This window comes from Polypterus senegalus, chromosome 10, assembly GCF_016835505.1.
Source record: "Polypterus senegalus isolate Bchr_013 chromosome 10, ASM1683550v1, whole genome shotgun sequence".
In the NCBI taxonomy this organism is placed as follows: Eukaryota; Metazoa; Chordata; class Cladistia; order Polypteriformes; family Polypteridae; genus Polypterus; species Polypterus senegalus.
In genome coordinates, this window is record NC_053163.1 from 65,410,705 (window position 1) to 65,427,395 (window position 16,691).

At 37.2% G+C, this 16,691-nt stretch overlaps 1 protein-coding gene across 6 annotated transcripts in view; it reads left to right on the forward strand.

The window, feature by feature from the left end:
- frmpd3 (FERM and PDZ domain containing 3) overlaps positions 1-16,691 on the forward strand; it is a 781,596-nt gene that overhangs the window by 388,085 nt on the left and 376,820 nt on the right. For all 6 annotated transcript variants that reach the window (XM_039765859.1, XM_039765862.1, XM_039765860.1 and 3 more), the window contains one exon: positions 14,391-14,474. The gene's annotated coding sequence lies outside the window, so the exon portion shown is untranslated. The remainder of the gene's footprint in view (positions 1-14,390; positions 14,475-16,691) is intronic.

Sequence of the window (16,691 nt, forward strand, 5' to 3'; positions counted from 1 at the left end):
GGTCTTTGTAGTTTAACTTTAGGTTGTTTGCAGTGTCCTAGCTCATTGCTTTGTCACTTTTATAAACTTCAAACACTAGTAATACGTGTCATGTTCTTGGTTATCAAAGAAGATATTGTCAAATATTATGTGGATAAAGCAGGATACTTCCAGCAAATCATCCATCAAAAAGAACTTGCATGAGTTGCACCCCAATGTCTAAATTAACTTGTAACTTGAGCTTAATTATTGCTTTCATGCCATTCCCTTTCCAGTTATTTTGAAATTCAGCATATTTTGACTGAGGAGAAGCACGAGGTATGAACACACAAAACATATCAATAGAAAATCAGAAAACACTGCCATTCATTATAGTGTCATTATATTGTGTCATGGTTTGTTGTAAAATGACTTTTCAGAAGATGTTGTTCTCAAGATTGGCTATATCTGTTTGTAACCCTATAAAAAGCAACCTGGATTCATAAAATTAACTTATGCAAGAACATGAGTTTAATTTGATTGATTTATCTAAAAAACTAGTTGTGCTACCCAGCTAGGATGGGTTAAAATCTAATTAATCAATGTAAACTTTAGTGTTAACGTTTACAGTGTACCAAGCAATGCGTATGTCTCTGTTATATGCCATTTGGTATTGGATTTCTAAAAGCAGTGGTAATGTATGTGACACCATCTATTGTAGTGACAGATTGCAATGCATTTAATTATCAAAAATGTTTGAAGTGTGCCATCTATTGGAATGACAAAGACTCAGCAACCAAACAGACATGAAGACAGACACATTATTAAGCTGGATAGTTAAGCAGTAGTATTTTTCAGATAAATGCATAATATAAAATATATTGGAAACACAGTGATGCTTTACTCTCATGCACATTTGGTACTCTAGCGTTACTATCTGTTCAGGTTTTAATAAAACCACTTATTTTCTGACTGAATTTAAGCTCACATGTATTGAAATTTCTTCTAGATATAATGTAAGTCACTAATCCTACATTCTACAGCTACTTAATTTATCCTTGCTTTTCTGTATATGCTGTTTAGTTTTCTAATATTACACATTGTGATATGCTTGAATGGTTCTTATTAACAAGACTTAAATATGTTTAATCTGTAGTTTCATCCATCCATCCATTTTCCAACCCACTGAATTCAAACACAGGGTCACGGGGGGTCTGCTGGAGCCAATCCCAGCCAACACGGCAGGAACCAATCCTGGGCAGGGTGCCAACCCACCACAGGACATACACAAAGCAGCCAATTTGCATGTCTTTGGACTGTGGGAGGAAAGCGGAGCACCCGGAGGAAACCCTCGCAGACACGGGGAGAACATGCAAACTCCACGCAAGGAGGACCCGGGAAACGAACCCAGGTCTCCTAACTGCGAGGCAGCAGCGCTACCACTGCGCCACCGTGCCACCCAATCTGTAGTTTTTCCATTGAAATATACAATAATTGATCTAAGTATTGTTTAATTGTTTAGGTATTATATTTTATTATTGGTGCCAGGTGTTACCATTTCCAGCTCAGTGCCTCATTAACCTAAACATTTATATTTATTACATATATATCTAATTTGTATTTGACACTGAGGTATTAAAAAAACTCAATTTTATGTTCTTTTAAATGAATAACAATTTTCTGACATAGATGGATATGGTATTCATTATTCCCAACTATCACTAATGAATGTGCTCAGCAGTTTAAAAGAATACATTTGACACGAACGTGTGCTTTCTTTCAAATATATATTATTATGTATATATTAAGTATTTTATTATGTTTCCAGTTCTGATGTTAACAAGAACAAGATTCTTATTCTAATAGTGTAACTATTTTATCTAATATTTATTTTAATGTAATGTGCTTTGACTTTTTATTTTATAAAATTAAACCATTATGCATTGGCATCCAGAGCTTGTCTCCAGTGATGTATGGATAGGATCCAGCTCACCATGACACTGTAATGGATTAAAAATAGATGAATGAATGGAGCAGAATTATCCTTCATTTTGTTAAGCTTTTTTTATTTTGCTACTCTTGTTCAGAGTGGGTGGGAGTAATTGGGGACACTTCTCTTACTATATAAACTCCTGAGGGAGCGTAGCAGTGCCCATTTCTCAAGCTGCTGGTGTATTTCAGTATATTGATTTTTCACTTGCATTTGTTTTGAGCTATTGTCTCATGATCTTGATTTAATATTAATTTTAATACTGTACAGTACAAACAGATTTTTAAATTTGCATTTTCTATTTTTTTTACATTACTCTGACATTGCATCTTTTTTTTTTAATGCATACCTTTTTAAAATCATTACCAATTTCCTTGCTGTTGCAATGTATGGAAAATACTTTCATTGACCATTTCTCATCTTAGACATTCCTTCATGTATATGAATCTGCTAACAGAAGAAAATATGATATTATTAAATAAATAATTCCAAGAATATGCCAGGAAGTGAAAGCAATCAAGGGACAGTACATTGATCAAATTGTTTACTGCCTGCTTGGAGACAGCAGCTGAACTTATTCAAAACCTTTATATGTCCATGAACATAATTACACATACACACAACATTCCTGGCCCTGGGCATTATTCAAAGGTCATTTAGTTCACATCAATGCCCAGCCTGTAACCCACATCACTGCCAGGTGTCTAATTAGGACTTTAATATCAGAACATCAGCTGACACACAATTCAAATGCTTGGGCTCATTTTGATTTTATTTTTTAATAACTGCATTGTCAAACCCTGTCTGTTCCATTTAACATAAAAAGTCATAATATTGAAATTGCTGCCAAGAAATGCCACAATTAATGCAGTACACTTCTCTGCATAAAAGCAATGTTTCCAAATCTCTAGTCATGAGCCAAACTTCTGTCAGCAGCTTAGGTGAATGGTACATAGACCAGAAATAATGAGAAACTTAAAATAATTTCACTAAGAATGGATATTTCAGGAAATACCATGTCAATATCATTCATCCATCCATTATCTAACCCACTATATCTTAACTACAGGGTCACGGGGGTCTGCTGGAGCCAATCCTTAGCCAACACAGGGTTCAAGGCAGGAAACAACCCCGGGCAGGGTGCCAACTCACTGCAGGTCGCACACACACATACACACACACCCATACATGAAGTACACACTAAGGACAATTTAGGATCGCCAATCCACCTGACCTGCATGTCTTTGGACTGTGGGAGGAAACCGGAGTACCCGGAGGAAACCCATGCAGACATGGGGAGAACATGCAAACTCCATGCAGGGAGAACCTGGGAAATGAACCTAGGTCTCCTAACTGCGAGGCACAATATCAAGATTATAGAATTGATAGCATATACTGTGAAAAACATGTTACAACCTCTATTGGAGAAGTTTAGGCCGAAAAAAAAATGTAGAAGTGTAGCTGCAGTGATCAAAAGTGCAGAACTATGAATTCAAATTAGAGCGTACCGTGGAGATTTTTCAAATGTTAATGCATTGATCTTTTCAAGCCCCAATTTTCTTCACAAAACATACATTTAAGTTTAACTGGGTCTTCTATTTTTTTTTATTTTATTTTATTAATTTTATTGCAATCATTACCTACAAATCAATCAATTTTTACAAAAAGTAGAATTGAGAACAAGTCAAATTTTTAACTGGGTCTTCTAAAGTAGTTCAGAATGAATATTGTAAAGTCGTTTTTTCCATCGATGCATTTACACTAAATCAGTATGATAGCAAAGAATAATTTTGAATTTCTGTAGCGTTATTTCATAGGTGTGTATACTTTAGAAATGCTTTAAGTGAATAGTGATGGGCAAAATGATTCAGACAGAACTGAATTTACTGTAATACTCAGTGAGGAAGTGGATGAAAGTTGGAAGAATGAAGATGGGCTTTGGAAGATTGTGGGGTGAAGGTAAATAGGAAGAAGGCACAATATGTGAGGTTTAATGATGATCAGGATTCAGGGGTTAGGCTGCAGGGACAGTTGTTGAAAAGAGTGAATAAATGTAAATATCCTGGTTCAGTTGCAGCCTGAGATGGAAAACCAGATGCAGAGATAGCCCATAGAATACAGTGTGGATTGAACAATAGGAAGAAGGTATCAGGAGTATTGTATGATCAAAGAATTAAGGAGAAGGTTAAATTTAAGCTTTTCAAGACAGTGGTAAGACCAGCAGTGATGTATGGAGCTGAGACACTGGCAGTAAAGGGAGCGCAGCAGAAGAAGTTAAATGTGGCAGAAATGAGAAGGTTGAGATGTAAAAGTGGAGTTACAGAACAGGACAGAATAAGAACCGAGACAATCAGAGGCACAACGTAAGTGGGAGAGATGTCTAAGAAAGAAAAGGGAAGCAGATTTGGACATATGATGAGAAGAGACAATGAAAATTCGGGCAAAAGAGTGATGGGAATGGAAATAAAGGGCAGGAGAAAGTGAGGGAGGCCAACGCAGAAGAGGATGGATGAAGTAAAAGAAGATTTGAAGGAGGAGGAGTTGACTGGCGAGGAGGTGCAGGACCGAGTTGTTTGTAGAAGGTTGATCACACACACAGCAACCACACATAGAACTGAGAAAAGTTAAAGAAGAAGTCTTAGTGTTTTGTTGCACAAAATATTTGTGAAATGCATTGCATTTTACTTCCTGTGAAATTTGTGCCATTCACACAAGTTCCTGTGTGGAAGAGTTTACATGCATTGATTCTGCATGCATCTGCCTGTCATTTCATATTTAAACAAAGGTCTTTAGTTAAAAAATCATTGTGTGTGTATCCTCAACTTGGATAGAGAGATTTATAGTAAGATCAAAAATTGATAGCTAGATGATGCACAATGGTATATCTTAGTGTGTCTTCATTTGGAAAACATGCACCATGTCACATTTTTTAAAAGCGTTTTGCACTTCTTCATGGTGATATGAATGAGAAGTATAAATCGGATTGATTTTACTGATGCGGTATGGATTACATGTTTTATAGTGCAGAAAAGAACACAGGTAAATATAAAAGTATGAACAAAGCTTTTTAGAGCAGTAATCTATGTTTTCAGCCCAAACAAAAACTATTTAATCACAACAGTTTCCATGTTTCTTAACATCATAACTATAAATGCACTGGCACTGACTGGTTGTACAGAGACTGGAAGAATGCTGATCTGATTGCTGTTTTTATGTAATTCAGATGTTCTCCTGTGTTTTCTCTAGGCCGTTCGGTTTTCCTTCCACATCCCCAACTGTGTGTGTGAGTGAGTGGCCTGGGAAACAAATTTATGGTTATTTCCTGCCCTGTACCCAGTGTGCCCAGACAGGCTCCATCCACCCGCATCCCCAAATTGGATTTAGCAGGTTTGAGAATGTTATGTTACATAAACTTTTATGTTACATTACAAATACCGTATATATGGAATAATGGATTCACAGAGTAAAATAAAAGCATGCCCACCTTCTCAGATATCTATACTAATAAAAGGCAAAGCCCTCACTGACTGACTGACTGACTGACTGACTCACTCGCTCATCACTGATTCTCCAACTTCCCATGTAGGTAGAAGGCTGAAATTTGGCAAACTCATTCCTTACAACTTACTTACAAAAGTTAAGCAGGCTTTTCAATATTCTACATGCAATGGTCATAACGGTCTATAACGGTCGACAATGTCCGCCATCTTGAACTTTCTTATTTATGGCCCCATCTTCACAAAATTTGTTAGGCGGCTTCCCTGCGCTAACCGAAACCAATGTACGTACTTATTTCGATGGTATGATGCCACTGTCGGCCGCCATATTGAACTTTCCAACGTCACTAATTCTCCAACTTCCCGTGTAGGTAGAAGGCTGAAATTTGGTACTTATTTCGGTGGTATGATGCCACTGTCGGCCGCCATATTAAACTTTTCAATGGTCTTTGTTACTTATGGGCCCATCTTCAAGAAATTTGGTACACGGGTTCCCAATGCTAACTGAATCACTAATTCTCCAACTTCCCGTGGAGGTAGAAGGCTGAAATTTGGCAGGCTCATTCCTTACAGCTTACTTACAAAAGTTAAGCAGGCTTTATTTCGAAATTCTACGCATAACATTCATAACTGAATCCTACTTACGTACATATATACAGCCATAGCCTGCAGCTTGGTTGCCGTGTGAGGCGGAGTTGTGTCCCCCATCACCACACCTCCCACGTAGTTGGCTGCCTACCTATATTGCATCTCCCATACCCACGCCTCCCACGTAATTGAGTGCCTGCCCATATAAGGCCGTCCATCAGCAGCAATCTAGAGATTTGACTGGGATTCTCTTAACCTGGCGGGAGAATGGAAAAAGTTCCGACAGCACGTGGAGCTGATGTTTTCTGGCCCACTAAAAGGCAAAGACGAGAGTGAGAAATGCAGCTACCTGCTCCTGTGGACTGGGGAAAAAGGAAAAGACATTTTTAACACATGGACTCTCACCCAGGAGTAAGCCAAGGTACTGAAAACTTACCGTTTTGAGGAATTTGTCATGCCTAAGACGAATACGATATTCGCGAGATACAAGTTTAATGAGAAGACACAGGGTATAAATGAGACTTTTGATCACTTTGTAACGGAGTTAAAATTGCTGGTGATGGACTCTGTGCTTATGCAAACGAAGATGAGGTGGTCAGGGATAGAACAGTGTTTGGCAGTGTTTCAGCAAAAGTGTGAGAGAAACTTTTAAGTTCTGGGTCTAAGCTAACATTAAATAAAGCCGTGGACATTGCAAGATTGCACGAGATAGCACAAGCACAGCTGAGAATCTTCGATGCATGTACTCCGAGCGGCTCACGCGAACTGACTGTGAACGCAGTACGCAGACAACAAGCAAGAACTCCAAAGAGCACTGAACAAAAAACGCATTACACAATTGAGAAGGCAGCAAAACAATATGAAGCGAGTGACGCATACAAGCATATTCATAAGTGCAGCTACTGCGGAAACAAAGCACACGGTGGAAAAAGTCAATGACCAGCTAAAGGAAGACAGTGTTAAAATGTGGTAAATTGAACCACTTTGCTAAAAATTGCAGGACTGGGAAAGGTAAACCCGTGCATGCAGTGTGTGATGTCTCAGATAAAGAGGAAGATGAGCTGCTTATTGATGCAGTAAGAAAGGAACAACCCTCTGAAGCTGAACAAGCCTTTGTAGACATATCAATAGGAAAGTAAGGTGTGAAGCTAAAGTTTAAATTAAGTTCATAGACACACTGCCGCTAAATATTCGCAGGCAAATCCACAACTTAATACCGGGAATGCCTGTTAAACATCTTAGATTCACGAGTACCGATTTTGGTAGTGAACACTTCAATGAATGAAACCTGTTATCTTTACAACGGTTGACAAACACGGAATATAACTTGAACACAACACATTCTCCAAATATGAACCTGATTGAAAGAAATAATGATAATCAAGTCCTTGATGACAGCAGCACTCATAACAGTCACAAAACAATTACATTGACAATCATGTTACGTTATTTTTAAAATGTTTCCTTTTCTTTTTCATAACTTCTTTAACACACTACTTCTCCGCTGTGAAGTGTGGGTATTTTGCTAGTTATAAATAAACCTGATTAATTTCGATCAATCCATTACAGGCATCTCTTACAAGTGCTATATGACATTACATCTATCTTCTGTCTTGTCCTGTCAAATACAATATACAGCACATGCCTGCAAAGCAGATTTTAGTGTCAGTTTCACAAAAATCTGTATGTTAATCGAAACTTGCCCATTTCGCTCATCAATGTAAATGAATAACTGTAACATTTATTCCACACGACACTTGAACCCAAATTTGATTTCTGCTTAATGTAGAAATATAAGTTAGACCTCTTATATCTTTGAAAGATGCTGAGAAATTAGTTCACGCATTTGTTTTCAGTCGACTAGATTACTGTAACGCACTCCTCTCAAGACTACCCAAAAAAAACATAAATCGTTTGCAACGAGTGCAGAATGCAGCTGCTAGAGTCCTAACTAAGAAAAGAAAATCCAAACACATTTCTCCAGTTTTAATGTCACTACACTGGTTACCTGTGTCATTCAGGATTGACTTTAAAATTCTGCTTATGGTTTATAAAGCCTTAAATAATCTCGCTCCATCATATATCGGAATGTCTGACCCCCTATATTCCAAATCGTAACCTCAGATCCTCAAATGAGTGTCTCCTTAGAATTCCAAGAACAAAACTTAAAAGAAGTGGTGAGGCGGCCTTCTGCTGCTATGCACCTAAAATCTGGAATAGCCTGCCAATAGGAATTCGCCAGGCTAGTACAGTAGAGCACTTTAAAACACTGCTGAAAACACATTACTTTAACATGGCCTTTTTATAACTTCAATTTAACTTAATCCTGATACTCTGTATGTTCAGTTCTTCATAATAACTATTCATGGTGGCTCTAAAATCCATACTGTCCCCTACTCTCTCTTCTGTTTCTTTTTCCGGTTTCTTTGTGGTGGTGGCCTGTGCCCCCTCCACCTACTCAAAGCTTCATGATGCTCCAACAATGATGGATGGATTAAAAGGCAGAAGTCTACGTGACCATCATCATCAAGTCCTTCCGTGAGAACTCTAAATCCAAAGAGGACTGTTTCATTTATGTTAGGTAGAATGCCCAGAGGGGACTGGGCGGTCTCATGGTCTGGAATCCCTACAGATTTTATTTTTTTCTCCAGCCGTCTGGAGTTTTTTTTTTTTCTGTCCACCCTGACCATTGTACCTTACTCTTATTCTATGTTAATTAATGTTGACTTATTTTGTTTTCTTATTGTGTCTTTTATTTTTCTATTCTTTATTATGTAAAGCACGTTAAGCTACTGTTTGTATGAAAATGTGCTATATAAATAAATGTTGTTGTTGTAGATTTCAAATGCTATTCAAATGAGATTCTTCTATCAATTCCAGTTTTCTCTCAATAGTCCAATGAGAAACAGATGTAAATTGAGCTGATTGAATTAGTGTGCCATACAACAGGATGCCATCCAAATCAGGGCTGGTTGCTGCTATGAGCCTGTCAGATCAGATTCTATTTTCCAAAGATCTTACAATAGAGATGAATTCTACAGAAGGTTTCTAGCAAATCTAAAGTTTGAAACATTTGGCAGAGAGGATTGATACTTGAAAACTAAACAGTGGACTTGCAGGAGCTACATACTATTGTCTTCTCTTTCTTTTTTTGCCATGATTACTCATGGCTTTTTTCCCCTTCCCTTGTAGTTTGTTTTTTCTAATGAAACATGACTTTTTGTACATTCTGGCTTCCACTTTGTGTGTATGGATGTATATACTCGCACATTCAGTGGACGTTTAATTCTGTGCTTGCATCAGAAACCAAAATTTATTGGCCATGGTGACATATTTCTCTCTTCGGTTAAACCATTTCGGTGTCCCTGGTGCATCAATGTCCTCTTCTCAGCAGATCTAAGTTTAACTTGGCATGGTCTTCAGCTTCACAGTAAAACATGCTGTGTGTTCAGCAATGTCATTCTGCACCTTCCATTTGTTGATGCTGTTATTTGAGTATTTATTGCCTAACTGATTGTTCATTCTTGTTTGAATGAGTCTGTTCATTACCCTTTGACCTCTCTTATTACTCATAGAAGTGCCTCTCACTGGACCTCACCATATTCCGTAAACTACTGAGTGTGTGAAAATCCTAGGAGCGCAGCTGTTTCTGAGATACACAGTAGTCATTCCTATCATCCATGTCATGCAGGTATAGCGACAGCAACAAGCAGAAAATATTTGATTGATATTTCAATAAACCAATGGGCTCTGTTATATGCTATTAATCTACATTGCGCATGTCTTTGCTCATCCCGCTTATTTTCTCTGTTAAAGACAGAAAGTGAAATTGATGCCTGATGAGTGAAAACTGAGTAATGATGAGTGATGGTGTGATAAATGATATGCGAGTAGTGATAGGTGATAAGCAACTCCTGAGTAGTGATGTGCGATAAGTGATGAATGACTACTCATCCATGATACAGAGTAATACTGATGTTTGATGATTGGTGAAGTGAAACATGATGATATCCTAACATGGACCCTGGATAGTCACCAACAAAGACAGTGAAAGGTTTCACAAGGATATTGCAATGATGGAAAAGCGGTATCAAGGAAATTGGAATCCATCAATTTTGGCCGACTATTGTTAAGCACTGAAACAAGAAGCATGAAATGCTCAGTACAAATGAAAATTAGGAGCAAAACAATTTTAGCTCAGTTGAACTAATGCAATGTGTTATCATCATTAAACAATTAAATATGCTAAATTAATTAATTGGACATTTCTCCATAGTGTTGTATGATACACGTAATCTGAAATTATATTTGTGTTCAGATTGAAGTTTACTGTCAAAACCATCAAAAATCTTTCAGGAAGCAAATCTTTTGAAACAGTTATTTATTAAAAGTTATTTAAGGTTTCTGTATTCTGTGAAGAGGAAAAGGCAATTTACATTAACAAGTAGCCTTTGGTTTATTATTATGCTGATTTGCAAACCAGCATGATAATAAGCAAGATTACAGAATTGTTTCAATTTTAGGCAGCACTATCAAACAGGTACAAACTTCAAAATGTGTTTTTAAAGAAATTTGAATAACTGTGTTTTCCAACTGTGGTGCAGTCCCTGTAACTGAATTATGTTCAGTTTAATTGGATTCTGCCATGTATACAGTATATCTGTTAACCCTGAAGATAACCAGGACAAAAATGATTCAAGAACTGTATGCTGCTAAACATCATTCACTAAATTGTTGACATTGCCTCTCCAGACTGATCAGATAATTCCTGTTTTTTTTTTTCCTTTTTCTCAACTCAACTATAAGGCTAATACATTTTGTATACTTACAAGCACGTTGCATTTCAGTAGGCAACAGCAACTCAGTAGTTGGCTGTTTTTTAGAAATGTCTAGACATGGATTATTAGTTTACATATGTGAGACATCTGAACATAAACTATTACAAAGTGGGATACTCTTCAAAAGTGCAAAGAACTGCAATCTTTAGTAATTTGTCATTCCACAGTACTACATTTTAGAGAATGCACTTCTCCATAAATAATTTCTACTGTGCACATAAACAATGTCAAAAGATGCTTGGAACCTTTGAACATTGTAAAGGCTGCATTCTCACTGCATTTTATATGACAAATATCAGTATAACTTGAAGAAAAAACTATTCCCACTTAGCAAGCCTTTTCACCGTGGCAGAAATGAAATTACACTTAACACAGAAATAAAAAGTGTTTTGTACATTATCCTTCCTAAGATTTTAAAGGGAAATGTCATTCCTGTTTATTTTCAGCTCCACCATAAAAGTAGCTTTTGTCTGAATTAGAGCCCACCTTTAATAGAGAACCTTAAAAATGATTAATTCCAGAGGTCAACAGGTCATTTCCATCAGAGACAATGTTATGAAGGTTTTGTTGTGTTTTTCAAGTCTGTGTTTATTTTTTCTCTATCACGTCTAGGTTTTGTGATGAAGCTAATTACATATTGAATGATATTTGTTATAATTAGCCTAAGTGTATTATAAATTTAACAACAGTTGTCTGTATTTGTATGTTACAGACGACGTTAACTGTGATCGATTCCAGTTGTTATCATGCCTAGAAATTGTATCAATCGTCCAGACAGTTTCTGTTATGTGTGGGGTTCATTCACGATGAAAGCACAATGTGGCCCAATTACCGCATATCTTAAGAAAACACACAAATTGTACTTCAGTTGTCCACTTGGTGGCCAGGATAAATCTTGGCCTCCACATGTCATCTGTATTAAGGGATATTTACAGGTCCATGGATCAAGCACATTTTGCAAGATGATGGTTTGACAGCTTAGCTACAATCTTGGGTGGCATTCAAGTGGCTCTGTGAAAACTTTCTGGGAAGCCATAAGTCTCCTGAATGCAAGGAAGAGGTTCAGAATCTGCTTGATTCATACCAGAAACGGGTCATTGAAAATACACTTCTTGCACTCACATTTAGTGTTCTTTCCAGAAAATCTTGGTATGGTGAGTGATGAACAAGTAGAACGTTTTCACCAGGACATTCAGTTAGTTAATGGAGTGTCACTACCAAGGTTACTGGAATGAGAGTGTGATGGCCGACTACTGCTGGATGTTATACCACTACAATCCAGTCACAATATACACAAGAAAATCCTATTCTTAAGCGCTTTTGAAGAAACAGTGGTGACTGAATGACATCGTTCAGTATATCAATGCCACAGTGTGTGCTTATTTGACTTGGCACTGAAGATATTGAAACATTTACACTGTACTTTATTGGTGTTTACATTTTTTATAAAAAACTATATCTAAATACACTGAAAAAGTTGATGTGACTGGACAAAACTGAAAGAGCATGTGAAATCAGCTTGAAAAATGGATTTACAAAAGTGTGTTGTGGCTTCTGATGATTACCAAAAGCATTTTTTTGTTGCTTTGTTTTTAGCAGAGGTGCCTGACCCTGCCTGGACTGAGGGCACCACCTAAATGTCACAACAAAACATTGGCTATGCTGTTCTCCAGTACAAATGGAGAGTCTGTGCAAAATGTGGCAGAGATAGCTTTAATAGTATGGAGTTGCATATCAGACAAGCACACATTCAAAAACAACAACATACATTTATTCATATAGCAGATTTTCATACAAATAATGTAGCTTAAAGTGCTTTCCATGATGAAGAAAGAGAAAAGAGACAAAGTAAGAATTAAAATCAGAGAACACTAATTAACATGGAATGAAAGTAAGGTCCAATGGCCAGGGAGGACAGAAAAAACAAAAAAAAAAAAACTCCAGACGGCTGGCGAAAAAATAAAATCTGCAGGGGTTCCAAGGCCACGAGACGACCCAGCCCCCTCTAGGCATTCTACCTAACATAAATGACCTCAATCAGTCCTCATTGTATTCAAGGTTCTCATGGAAAGACTTGATGATGACGGTCACGTGGACTTCTTCTGGACATTCAAACACACGCATTCAGCTTTATGTCTTAGATTGGAGAGGTTTACACACCCGTTGGAAAGCAGATGATAATTTCAAAAGGACATTTGTGTGTTTTAACCTGAAGCACATTCTGCTTTATAAACTAAGGAGTATTATCTCAGAGAGTCCAGTCCCATGCTGTCCCTGGTGTCATGTTTTATAGAGTAATTAAATTTTTTAAAGTTTTACTTACATTAAAACAGCAACAGAGAATGTCTGAGACTGTTGTAAGAAGTGTGTAGCCCCTGCTAAGAGTATGTAACTTAATTTCTTTCTTTAACGAAAATCCTTATGTCATCGTAGAGTAAATACTAGCACTATTGCATCTATTTTTAAATTATTACAGATGAGATGTGATGTGTGTTAATGCATATTTTATGTCAGGGCCCCACAGGGACTTTTTCAGAACTTGTGCTCAGAGTTTATAAATAGCTCCATCCAGTGAAAAGAAATTACAACTATATAAAAGATACATTAATAAAATCTGAGGGGGTTTCAAAAATAATTTTTTATTATTTTGTTTAGTTAAGATCATCTAAGGACTATTAAAATGTGTTGTGCCGACACATGCTTAGCTCATTTTTGTCATTTAAATGAACACAGTCAGTCATCTTCCAACCCGCTACATCCTAACACAGGGTCACGGGGGTCTGCTGGAGCCAATCCCAGCCAACACAGGGCGCAAGGCAGGAACAAACCCCAGGCAGAGTGCCAGCCTAAAACAGGACACACACACAATTTAGAATCGCCAATGCACCATGCCTGCATGTTTTTCGACTGTGGAAAGAAACCGGAGCACCCAGAGGAAGCCCACGCAGACACGGGGAGAACATGCAAACTCCACGCAGGGAGGACCTTAGAAGCGAACCCAAGTCTCCTTACTGCGAGGTAGCAGCGCTACCACTACGCCACCCTCAATGAAAACATGAAACGTGAAAATTCTGTCTAGGCTGATTGAATTTATGTGTTTGAATACAATAGAGAAAAATGTTTAAATAATACAGAACTGAACATGTGGAAAAGGCAATGTGGTCAAACACAAAGGTTAAAAGGTAAAAAGGCAAACTGTCAGCCCAAATGCCACTTCACTCACTGTGACTTAGCTTAAATTAATGTTGATAGCTTTGGAGGTACTGAAATAATTATTCATGAAGTAACAAGGATGGGAGACAAAAAAGTAACATTTTTGGGCAATGATTACCGTCTCTCATGGCAGTTTGTGCCACCTGCCTTTCTTACTTATAAATAGCAAAATGCTTTTAATTCAAACCAATAATAAACAAAACGTGAAAGTGCCTACTTTTAATAAAATGTACTGTGCATCGTTAAAGGAATTTTTAGCCCATGAAACCAACTTTCATGTTTCATTTCTTTTTTTCTTCTCTACAGGTATGGTTACAACAACATCAACAAGACGTCCAAACGCAGTAACTCGCCGTCATCTTGTGGTCATTCGGACACAATCTTGATGAGGTATGGTGTGAAGTTCTTGTAAATATTTCAGTGCTGTTTTATTGTTATGTAGCGGAGTTATAGTAGAGTTATCCGAATGTAATCACAATTCAGTGTAAGAATACAGTATATACGGTATGATAGTAATGGTTTAGTTGGTGAAATTATAGTGAGCATTTATGGTTACACTCGTCTTGTAAGGTCTGTAATTCTCTTACAAGCACCTTTTGAAAGTTGTGAAGCTACTATACTTTATTAGTGTCTGTTTTGAAAAAAAAAAGAATTATTAATATTGGCAAAATGTTTAATACAGGTTTAAAGAAAGTCAGTTTTACTTTTGGATTTGCTTGTGACTTGTTTGTGCTTTTCTATTTGCTGTACTGAACTGTGCTAAGACACTTTGTAACTGCATTTTACTTTTTGATATTGGTCGCATTGTAATAACATTAGCTAAGCAGTTCTTTGATATTGAACCATGTATGTAAAAGCTACAGCTAATGTGACGCCATATTAGCTATTGCTTTGCTTTATCCAACTATTAATTTCTTAACTTACTTGAAGTTATTGTAGCACAAACGCAGAGCGTATTCTAGCAACATCAGGCACAAAGCAGAAACCAACCCTGGATGTTGTACGAGACCATGAAAGAAAACATCCACACATGCACAAACACTAGGCTGTATCAGATTCACCGAATAACATAATAGATTTCAGTAGATACCTAAATGAATAAAATCATAAGCTGTTTGGATGTTTTTTATGTTTTAATTGTTTATTGGATTTACCCCATAATAATATTTTTATCATTTTATTTACTGAAGATATTTTGTAACTGCACTTGCATGCATTCATTTTAATCAAAATACATTTTTGTAATGAAACCCTTTATTGTTGTCTCCTCACTAACCCTAGTCCATCTTTGTTCATGACTACTACTGTTCCAGTGAAGGTTGTTATTCTTGGCTGTGGGCATTGGGGCATCACAAAACACTCTCTCATAGCTCCAGAAGAATGCTGATCTGGCTGCTGTCTACATGCAATGTCTATGTTCTCTTGTATCAGTTTTCCTTCATGTACTTTGCTTTTCTGTTCACATCCCCAACTGTGATTGTCTGTGCGAGTGGGCCTGCAATTGACTCACAAAATCCTTTAGGGCCTGTTCCTGCATTGCACCCCCAGTGCTTTCAGACAAACACCATCGCCTGGACCCTGCGTTAGATTAAGCAGGTATGAGAATGCTATGGCATGTTGCAGATGTTGTTAGATATGCAAAAATTGATTCATAGAGTAGATTAAAAGCAGACCACCCCTCTCAAATATTATGATTAAATATGATTAATTCTGACTAGTCCGATAAAATTAAGTCTCTGTTACAGGTACAATGCTGTGTCTGTCTTCTGTTTTGCCCTGGCACAAATAGTACACTGTATATGGTAATACCCAATCATTGAATTAAGTGCACTTGATTAGCAGCATCAGTCTGTAATTACCTTCTGATACCTACTAATATGGATGCAGTGAATGTGTACTTACTTCTTCATGTATGGCTACTACCTGCTGGCTTATCTTTTTTTGGGGGGACTAACATTTTCTAATCTTTTATGTGTTGCTTGTCACTAGAGTTTACATGTCTCTAATTTTAGCACTCAGTGAGCAATAAGAGACTGTTGCTTATGTTCTGATATGCAAAACTACAGAACTGAAAAATAGTATAATTTCTTTTTTGCATCACTGTGGTGCACAGTATATAGCAATCTTTACCAACCAAGCCATTTCAACGCATTTTATAAACCAAAAAAGAACAGAGTGCAAAGTAACCTGGTGAATTAAAGTACAACATTAGACAATACATTATAAACCATAAGGAGGCAAATGCTGAAGAAACGCCAGGAGCATATATGAACTGATGGTCGAAGAGACTGAGAATATGACCATACTGACCCTATACACCTATAAATAGTATCAGCATCTGAATGGTAGGTACTGAAGAGTCTTTTAGAGAATAAATTATGATGCAAGACAGGAAAGTAAGATTTCATGTTTGACTTGAATACTTATGGGGTTTCACAAACAGACCAAGGCAGAGAGTTGAGAAGATTAGAAGTCCCCAGGCTAAATGAGTGTATGCAGAGGATTGCTTTAGAAATAATTAGAATAATAAGAAAGTTGACATCAGAGGATGTCCAGCTCTTTTGCAATCTGCAAGGAGGCAAATAAATATAACAAATCATCTGAGGT